The following is a 9,843-nucleotide window of genomic DNA, read 5'->3' as shown; positions in this document are numbered from 1 at the left end:
CTTTATAGATATCTCCCTCTTCTTCCTCACATCGTGTCTTTAGGAAATTTTCAAAACAAAAACGGAAGATTTAGGATGTATCTCATACCTGAGGCATCTTCTGCTGTTTTGATTGAGCAAAGTAGGAGGGCATACGCTCCAAGATGGCCGCCGTATTTCCTGCGCCGGAGCGGTCCATGAGGCGTCTATGCTTATATTATGTCTATGGTTCATTGTGTGTCTGATCTTTTCTGAGTCACAGGTCAGTATAACTGTATTTTGATGCATATGTGTTGGTGTCCTTTAAGAGTTGAAGAGTCAACTTGTGAGTCATTTTATGCATTTTGTGATTGGTATTGTGGAGAAAAGGGGGCATATTTCTGGAGGCTAATTAATGCTAATGCTAGCGGACTTTTTGCATGTGTGCTAAGCTAGTTGAGAAAAAGCTGAAGGATCTCTGAATTCACTTTGAACTTATTGTATTTTGCACTTTTCGAAACAGTTCTCACACAAAAGACTTTAATTTTGGTCCTTTGTGTGGTTGTTTGTAAAATGAACATTTCTTTATGAGTTATTGAAAAAAAACCCCATAATTTTATGACATTTGGTGAGCAAGTAATGGCTTCCTGTGTGTGAAGCTTAGTAAAGATACAGCATTAAAGGAGCATTTCACCATTTTTAGTTTTGTAGTTATTTTTTGTGAAAGAGATAAAATGTTATTTTGTGAAAACAATGACTACAATTAAAAGCTAAAATGCTGACATATTCAATAAAGTTGTAAAAGCTATTAAAATAGTTAAAAGCAAAGTTATGTATTTTTATTTTCATAGAAAAATGTAAGATGGAAGTTGATTGTATGTGTCTTATATTTTCCATATCACAACTTTTCATATTGAACAGAATTACCACATTAGCTTCAGCCGGTAACACATGATTAAAGGTATTATGGACTTACAGACACATAATGGCATTTTGTAGCACAATCAAGTAACTATGTTACCTTCAGTTGTTATAAAAATTGTGATTTCAAATGTCACAGTTTGATGTCTCAATGTGGCCTCTGTCTCTTTAAGAAGCTCCTGTTCTTTCTGCTTTTAGCATTTATATTGTAATTTCAATTTGCGCATCCTACGGCCAACAGCTACTGTTGCTGTTATCTCTCCTTTTCTGAGGACTCCACTCTTCAGCTGGTCTGCATCTGAACACACCCACACCTGCTATCTGGGTGCTTAATTCGGAGTGTTTGTATCCGTTTCTGGAAGGCATTGTTTCATGCAGGAAGCAGATCACTATGAAGTGTCGCTTGGCCAGGCAGCCGCCTGCAGTAAGGCTTTGTAGTAAAGCATGGCAGTAACAGGCAGCTTTACAGCCCGGAGCATTAATTCCTGGTGACACAGAGCTGCTCTGCAGCTTCTAATGGCCGCTGTACAGCTGTCAATACGCACTAATTACATACAGGACCAGTGTTACTGTGCTTCATCAGTTTTATCCTCTGTGTCATTGTGTGGCACAATAAAAGAAAAACAATACAATGAACTTTTTCCGATGCTGCACTCATCTCTGCAGCTTTCAGGGGAGGAAAAAACCTCAAAGTGTGTTTTCTCCCCCCCCCTATTTTTACCGCGGCGCTACCTGAGCAGAGCTTCTCTTTCTTTGTTAGGAATACCATCTCAGTGCTGTATTTTTCTCCTGTTTCGCTTCACTTCTCCAGATGTGGTATCAAAAGTCGACGTTCTCCTCCGCTTCCTGCCAAACTTTCCCTTTGATTCTTAACTCTCTCTGCTCCTCACATTCTGCCTCCTGCTTATGTCACGCCACATTATCATGCAAACTTCTACTTGTTTTTAAAGTGTCACTTTTGACTCAAGTTAAAAAAGAGAAAAAAAAAATTACAACTCCATATTTCAGTCTGAACTTTTAAACCGGCTGGCGGTATTCCCTTGTTGGCCATTAAAGCGATGCCGTGCTGAGGGTGGTGAAAAACATCTCCTACAACTCTGAGCTGCCACAACGGATGCTGTCATAAAGCGCCGCGCAGGACTCGGCAACAGCCTCATAGTAGTAGTTTTCTTATTGTTTCTTTACCTCAGACGAGCCGCCTGAGAAACGTTCATGAATATTTCCTTTGCTTAAAAATCTGCCTTCAGTGCACAAAAGGCTACTCAATAAATCAATCCCAAACTGTAGCTGGGGGGCAGTGAACATAGTTAAAACAATAAAATTCAACTTGAGCACTGCAGTGCAGCTATTGATTTTAATCCAGTGTTCGTCCTTTAATCAATCATCTCTTAGCAGAATTAATTCCTGCTTCTTTATTGCACGGGGCGGTCAGCTGCATGGCGAGAAGTCAGACCACTTCTGAAGTCCTTTTGTTTTGTCAAAGCAACTGGACAAGTGCTTCATAGCACTTTTTATTGATCTCCTTTGAATTAAAAAGAAAAATACGCACTAAGAACCTTATTGAGCTCCATGAACCTGAGAAAATATCAAAAATTGATTTGCTTGGGATTCAGAAGAGTTGGCCTCTTTTGTTAAACCTTAAATGTCAGATTGCAGAACCAGAAAACCATTTCTTGAAAGACTTTATGGGAATATGGTGGATTGATGCCTAGACACATGCAGAAAATGTGCGTGAGATTTTTGTATTTTTTTAAGTAAAAGCAGTAATTAGGTGCAATAGATGATTATTTTTTTTCGTCTGTGTGTGAGCCAAATGAGAGGGAGTGTGTTTACAGTGTTGTCAGTATTTTACCTTCACCTTCTTACTCCACAAGTATGCGGTTCCTTCCCAGAGATAATCATGGGGGTTGAATCAGGAAGGGCATCCAGTGTAAAAAATCTGCCAAGTCTGTGTGCACGCAGCTGGTGAGTGGAGGAGACGGTGGTGTCTCATTAGTTTGAGCTGACGTCTTTTAGAAGGTGGGATAGAGTCCTCAGAGTAAGAATATGACAGCTGCTTCAGTGTAGCTAAAACATCTCAAACTCAGGCTGATTATGGGTAGGAAGAACGACTTTCTGCTGCTTCCATTCACTGCTGCTGCAGTGGCTCTCAAAAGTCCCAGTGAAAATGTCAGATTTTATCACACAGAAAAGGTATTGGCTTTTAACTGTATCGTTATGTCCGCATGTGTAAGTCGCCTTGGTTAAAAGCTTCTGCCAAATGCATGAACATAATCCATAATACCTTTAATGTAAAATATATCCTGAACATTTTATATTTTGTGAGTTAAATATGAATAATGAAGCTGGAATACTACGAGCAGATGGATCTCAATAAAGTAGAATATGTTTTAAATGCTCATTAATATAGTGAACTAATGTTTTCAAACCCTTATTGTTAATATGATTTTCTGTTGACAGCTAATGAAAACACAATATTTAAGATATTCTAATATTACATCAAACCAATGAAATCTTAAAACAGAAATGTGGATTTAATGAAAAGTATGTTTGATACCTGCATAAAGGTTGTGACTTGTAATCTGACAAACTCATTGGAACACAAATTTTAATTTATTTAGATGTACATTGATGTATGCACACCAGTAAGCTAATACTTTCTCAGATACCTTTGTAGGACTCTGAGTTAACTGCATCTTAAGAAGTGGTATTTAATCTGTAATCCTCTTTGCTCCTCTTCGCCTGTCTGTCAGCTCCTCTCTAACATGTTCTCTAACCTGCACAGGTTTTATGCTCCAAATGTAACAACATTGCTTTTCAGTAACTTTTGGCCAAGTGCTCAGCAGCCTTGTCCCACAATTTCTTTCATGTTTTACATGTTCCTTGATTTTTTTTAACACCATAATGAATAAAAACTATTGCCTGGACACAATTGAAAAGGAAAAGTTGTAAAAAAAAAAAAATAAATAAGATGGTGTAACTGGGAAGTGATTGTAGCAAACAGGATCAGGGAGTCTTTGTGTGATTGCTTCATTCAGACATCCGGCTCATATAAAACATTTCATTTTGTGCATGTTATCTTGGAGTGGGGAGAGAGTCTTTGCACTCCATGATTGGATTAGCAGACCTATGCCCGGGGAGCGGTGTGATACATCCCAGAAATCTAATTTGATTGTCAAAGCTTGGGAGAGTGTGCTTTCTTATCTTGCTTGGTGCTGGACTGAAGTACAGGTATTAAAAAAAACAGAGAAGAGTCTGTGTTCGAGTCTGTGTTCGAGCTCCATTGATCTCATTCAAATTGAAATAGGCCTGAGCTCCTAACAGCAGCCTTTACCTCCCACCTGTAAGCCCACCAACAGCGGCGGGAGCAGTTAGGCTTACACCAAGGCTGTCAACACTCCTCGGCCTGAAGCTGCTCTTCCCCTCCAGCGCTGTCAACATGGTAGAAATCTGACAGTAGCAGCAAAAATAAAAAGGAGGCCTTTTAAAAACACAGTTGTAGGAATGTCAGGTGTGGGCTGATGGACGTGGCTGATGGTGCACACGCATGGAGGATGAGCATCAGCAGACACAACAAGCTCTTTATTAGGAGCTCATGTCTGTGTGTCTGCTTATTTAAGCAATTATGTGGTCAGTCCATCACGAAACAGCAACACGATGCTTGTGGTGCTTCAGGTCAGGAGCTCCAGCTCCATCAACCTGCAACTGTTTGTTAAAAATACTGTAATTATTAAAGGTTCAGTGAATGCACAGCACTGACCTAGCAGAGCACGTTTACTGGTTTAGTTTGTCTGGACTTTTTATGGTCTGAACTGCTTTGAACAGAATCCAGTAGAAAACAAAAGTTTTACACAACTGTTATTGTTTCTGCATTTCCTGTTAACCTTTAATTTTTCCTAAACTCAAAGCAAATCAAGGAGCAAGCTTCACAGGCTAAAAACTGTTTGAAACTTTGATCTGTTTAATGAAGAAAATTTGGATTAACTAATCACCTGAATAAGCCGGTTAACGTTTAAAATCACTGGAGTCACTGCTACGTTGTTACACAACAGATTCCAGTGAGCAAACCAGGACAAAACAGTGGATTATTATTGTGCAAAAATTTAAACTGCCCTCATTTCTCTGTGTTTACTTCCCAGGGACCCAAACTTTCCAGTTTCTCAAAGTGCCCTTCATTTTGTCCGAGTCCACTCATGTAACGCTGTCTTCTCTCCGCTTCCCACACCATCACAGATTGGCAGGAGCTGATTCTACATCCTTAACAACAGTGGTGAGTTCACTCCCACTAATATGCTTATTGCTTTGATAAGTTTAGCACTTGTGCTAATTTTGAAAATATTTAGTGCATCTTTATCTTCCCTTAGCTTAGTTTTCTCTCTATGATTTCTAAAGAGCTATTTTAAGTGGCTTTTTGTAAACTTTGTGTTAAAGGTTTAGATATCGACTATTCTTCAAATAGTTAGACTTTTATATTCATGCTCTTTTGACGTGAGTGTAGACTGTTTATGCATCAGTTCCTTTCCCTCTCTTCTTCTTTTGATTTAATGGCTGTTTCCAGACTGCTTTCAGTGCATTACTGCCACCACTAGATGGACAAATAGATCTAGAGAATAGGCATCCTTTCTCTTCTTGTGTAGTCTCGCTTTTTTTCCCCAATAACTTTATTTAAAACGAGAAATGTACAGGAATAAAATAAAACACAATAGAGAACCATTTAGTACAATATCTGAGGGCATTATACAGCATTTAAATAATTTAAAAATTTAATTGGCACTTGAGGGTTGTAGTCTTTCAACGTAGATAAAATTTAAATTTGGTTTAGAACTTTAGCATTAGCTTCTGCTAATTACATTCGAGCAACATTATCAGAACTAATGTTTACTAACCCTAAAGCTAAATGCTTTAGAGTTAGTACAACTAAGCTGTTAGTTATTGATGTCACCACTGCTTAACAATATCTTTAAAGAAAAGTAAAGTCTTGTTTTTTTTCTCTTGTCCTAAAAACACAAACTACGTAGAGACTGTACAGTCGGTTGAATTGCTGCACAAAGCAGCAATTTGGTGCTTCAGTATTTAAGTGTAGAGCAAAAGCAGAAGAAATCTGAGGTGGTTCAGCTGCTTTTTATGGCCCCGTTGTTTAACTGGTCTTTAACATTGGGCACCAAACAGATGACTAGCAGTGCAAGTGAAGAGGAACATATCTGATGTGTGTAGTTCAGAGGTCTAATATGGAATGTCATTTTAAAACACCTCTGGAGCTTTTGCATTCATCTAGTCTCCAAAATTCAAAATAGATTTAGGTTTCATTAATTCTTTCATCTTCACAGCTGTCTCCATTGCCTACATGTAAAAATCAATTTTTCCTGCTGTCTAATATTTTATGAAACTGATAAATGTCTGTTGAAGGTTATCCCTTGAGCTTAAGAGGCTGAAATAAAGAGAACAACTTTCTAAATCCATCAAAAATCTGTAATTTACCTAATATTCTCCAGAACTGAAACTCAACGAAAAAAATCGAATCTTCATACAAGTCTGTGAAGATGTTACTTTACGGAATAAAATCCTGTGTCGTTCAGGTCATTTTTATTGCCCTGCCAAGCTCATTAACTGCTAATGTTTGTTTGCCTCATCCCCATTAAAGCTCTGTTCCAGAACAAATGGGCCTCACCGATTGATGCTGCTAGTTTTAACACTCGACATCAGCCCCTGACACAGAAAGGTTCGACTGTGAAAAGCTTTTATATGACAAAATGCTATTTCACAGAGGAGTTCTGATTCCGTCTAAATCAAAGCCTCCTTTTGATTCCCTTCAGTCTTACCTTTTGTTTGATGTCAGACTTTAGAAAGAAGACTAAAGCTTGAGCCTTCATTTTCTTTCCTGAAGCCTCTTCGCCTGACAAGTGCTGCAACTTTGCCATATTTTTTCCACTGCGTTTTCACTCAGTAATTAATGAATGGCAGCGTGTCCTGTCCTGATGCAACCTAATAGATCGATCTCCTGATACATGCAGTGGCCAAGCAGTAAAAGGTAAATACAGTGTCGCGCTTTATGCAATGACTGGTGAAATTGTCTACAATTATTGAACCCTGTTGGGGACAGAAAAACAAATGGATCCTTACTTTTCAACTGAATAAAAAAAACAACAACTTTATCCCAAAGGGAAATTGAATGTTATAACACATATCATCCAAGCCTTAATAATAATAATTAATTATTAACATCTAAACCAGCCTGGTGCTGTTCTTTTGACTTGTTCCTGACTGGGATCGGAGCTGCTGGGTAAATAATAAATAGTAAAAGAAAGGCAATTCAAATTTAGACTGGTAGCCATTTACTGTTTCTTTTAACTTTGTGTAAAGAAAAGCAGGTGACGAAATACTGTCTTATACATTATTACCAGTGAATTAACCAGTGCAACAATTTGAAACTAAAAAAATATAAAATTTTGCTGCTCCTTGTATGACAGGGACCATAGATCTCCTAGATCTCACCTATAGGTCACTAACAACAGCAGAGGGAACAAACCGAACCACATTTGTCTCTGCACCACTTGGAGGAGTTAGGGTTTTATAAGACTTCCTGGCAACATGCTTGCCACCATTAAACCTTCAAGATCATTTATTTTGTGCTTCACAGCGTGATAAAGTTCATTCTGTACTTGGAATACAAGAGAAATACCAGAATTCCAGGAATGAACTCAAACTTTACTGGGATCTGAGTTGTTTTATGGTTATGTGGAGGATCTTCACAATCTTGAGTTTTTCTCATGCCTTTTTTAATAAAAAGAGTAAATAAAGATAATTAGCATTTCCTTGTTTCCGCCCAGCTGATTTCAGTTGATGGCTGATTAACAGGTCTTTGCTGAACTGCAATCTCCTGAACCAGGAGCATTAACGCAGAGAGACATCTGGAAAATGCAGGGCAGTGCACCATGAAGATCAGCTGTAGGCTAAAATAATCCAAAATATTAATTCACAAGAATCAGAGGACTTCCCAGATTTCCTAAATGATACAGTTGACCACTAACCGCTCCAGAATCAATGTGAATGTGATAACCTGCTGAATTTTAATAACAGAAACAGATACAGAGATCCGCGTAGAGATCTCCAGGCTGGAGCAGATCAATGATGAATGAGAACTGTTTCATGAATCAATCAACTTCTAGGAAAACCGGCACGAGACCTGGACACATGTTCACATTAACCAGAACAAACACCAGACTGAGACTACAAAACAAAGTCTGGAGTCTACCTCAATGCAGCTCAAACTGGTGTAGATGAAGAACTGTATTCAGGTCATCAATATCTCATTATCACAGGATGGAAAGACAATGTGCAGAACATGCTGATGGCAGTCCAATCCTGGAGGTATTTGGGCTGAGTGGAAGCTATAATGGCCCTGCAAACATTCCTCAGGCTGGAGGAAATGGAGCTCTTGTTAGGAGTTATTTCTCAGCAATACATTAATGACCCTCGGTTCTCTTGTGAGTGATTACAGCAATGGTACTCAAAAAAGATTCAGTGTTTGTGTTCATGAGACCAGAGAACACATTATGTACTGGCCAGTTTCCATCCATATGCAATAAAACCTGTTAGAAATTGACCACAATTAGTAATAGTGATTATGTATAGTGAGGAGAAAAAATGGGTGATTAAAAGATAGAAGCAAAATTAGATTTCTTGTACATGGTTCTCAACCTGGGGCCTGCTCTCCCCAGGTCAGGAGTCCTCCCCAGGAAATGCCTGTGTTTCAGGCTCTGGGTGACAGTTTTTACAATGTCTCTTAGGCTGAGATCAGTCACCTACTGAGGAAGCTCACTTTCTCAGGTTCGATCCGCATCTAACGACCACAAGGAAGGGTCAGAATGCAGACAGACTGGTAAATGGAGAAACTTTGCTTTTTGGCTCAGGTCTTTCCTGACCACAATAGACCAAAGCTGGTGGAGTTCAACTTGCATTGGGAACAAACTTCAAGGTGATCTTAACATGTTTCATTAAAATATGTTGGCACAATCTTATTCAGAAATTTATTAAACAATTCTGGTCATTTGAATGTAGCTTTATTTTTGTGTAGTGGTTTAATTCACAGACAAAACCCGACCCGAATCTCCAGTCAGTCTTCAGGCTGTTTTCTGAAATCAGCTGTTTGGTGTTCAGGATTGGCTTCTTTGTCCTTTGTGTCTCTGTGTTGTCCTGGCAAACTGTCCAGTGTCCCCTATGTCCTGCCAATTGTTCCCTGGAGACAAGAACCAGAACCACACAGCCATGCAAGAACTCATAATGTATAGAACATAGATACCGGGTAGGTTGACATTTTGGTTTGGTAACTTCAAATTAAACAATAGAGACAGAAATCAGTCTTAGATTGGCATGAGTGTCTCTCTTTCAGTTCAGTTTAATAAGTGCCATCTGGAGGCACTTTACAAAAATCATTTCAATCACACACACATTCCAAGTTATTCCACTTATCAACAGTACAGTATGCACAATTCATTATTCAGAGCAGTTTAAAGTGTCTCTGTTTAGGAAAACCAAGAAGATTTCTAGATGTTCAGCATGTAATCAAGCTTGTTGCTTTTATTTTACTGCCTTAACAACAAAAAAATGTGCTTGTTTACCCATGAACGCCACTGAACTTACACTGTCCCCTTCATGAACCTCCTTCCCTTGAACCTGTGCGTGCGTGCGTGCGTGCGCGCGCGTGCAACCAAAGGGATCTCATAGCCAGACTGAAGAGTGTTGGCCCAAATGTTCCCTGCTGACTGGAGCCAGTTCTGGTTCCTGGTTCTGATGGTCTGAACAGATGGGTTTGTCGGGGCGGAGTGCTGATGTTCATGGCTGGCTGACTCAACGCCACAGGGCGCAGGAACCAGTATTTTGAAGGGCTTATTTTGCATTTCCTCTTTGATTTAAAAAAAAATATATATTTTTATGTTTATCATGTTCTGGCTGTCAAACAGCAGG

The 9,843-nt window shown here is 39.0% G+C and overlaps 1 long non-coding RNA gene across 2 annotated transcripts in view; it reads left to right on the top strand.

The window, feature by feature from the left end:
* The first annotated feature begins 206 nt into the window (after positions 1 to 206).
* The window catches only part of LOC106951928 (uncharacterized), a 31,727-nt gene continuing 22,090 nt past the window's right edge, over positions 207 to 9,843 (top strand). For both annotated transcript variants that reach the window (XR_001425890.1, XR_001425891.1), the window contains exons 1-2: positions 207 to 241; positions 5,019 to 5,149. This is a non-coding gene — a long non-coding RNA (uncharacterized LOC106951928). The remainder of the gene's footprint in view (positions 242 to 5,018; positions 5,150 to 9,843) is intronic.

The sequence above is a fragment of the Poecilia latipinna genome, unplaced genomic scaffold, assembly GCF_001443285.1.
Source record: "Poecilia latipinna isolate Pla-1442-1.1 unplaced genomic scaffold, P_latipinna-1.0 Scaffold29, whole genome shotgun sequence".
Taxonomy (NCBI): Eukaryota; Metazoa; Chordata; class Actinopteri; order Cyprinodontiformes; family Poeciliidae; genus Poecilia; species Poecilia latipinna.
The sequence above is the reverse complement of the archived record's forward strand: the minus strand, read 5'-3'. Positions and strand labels throughout refer to the sequence as shown.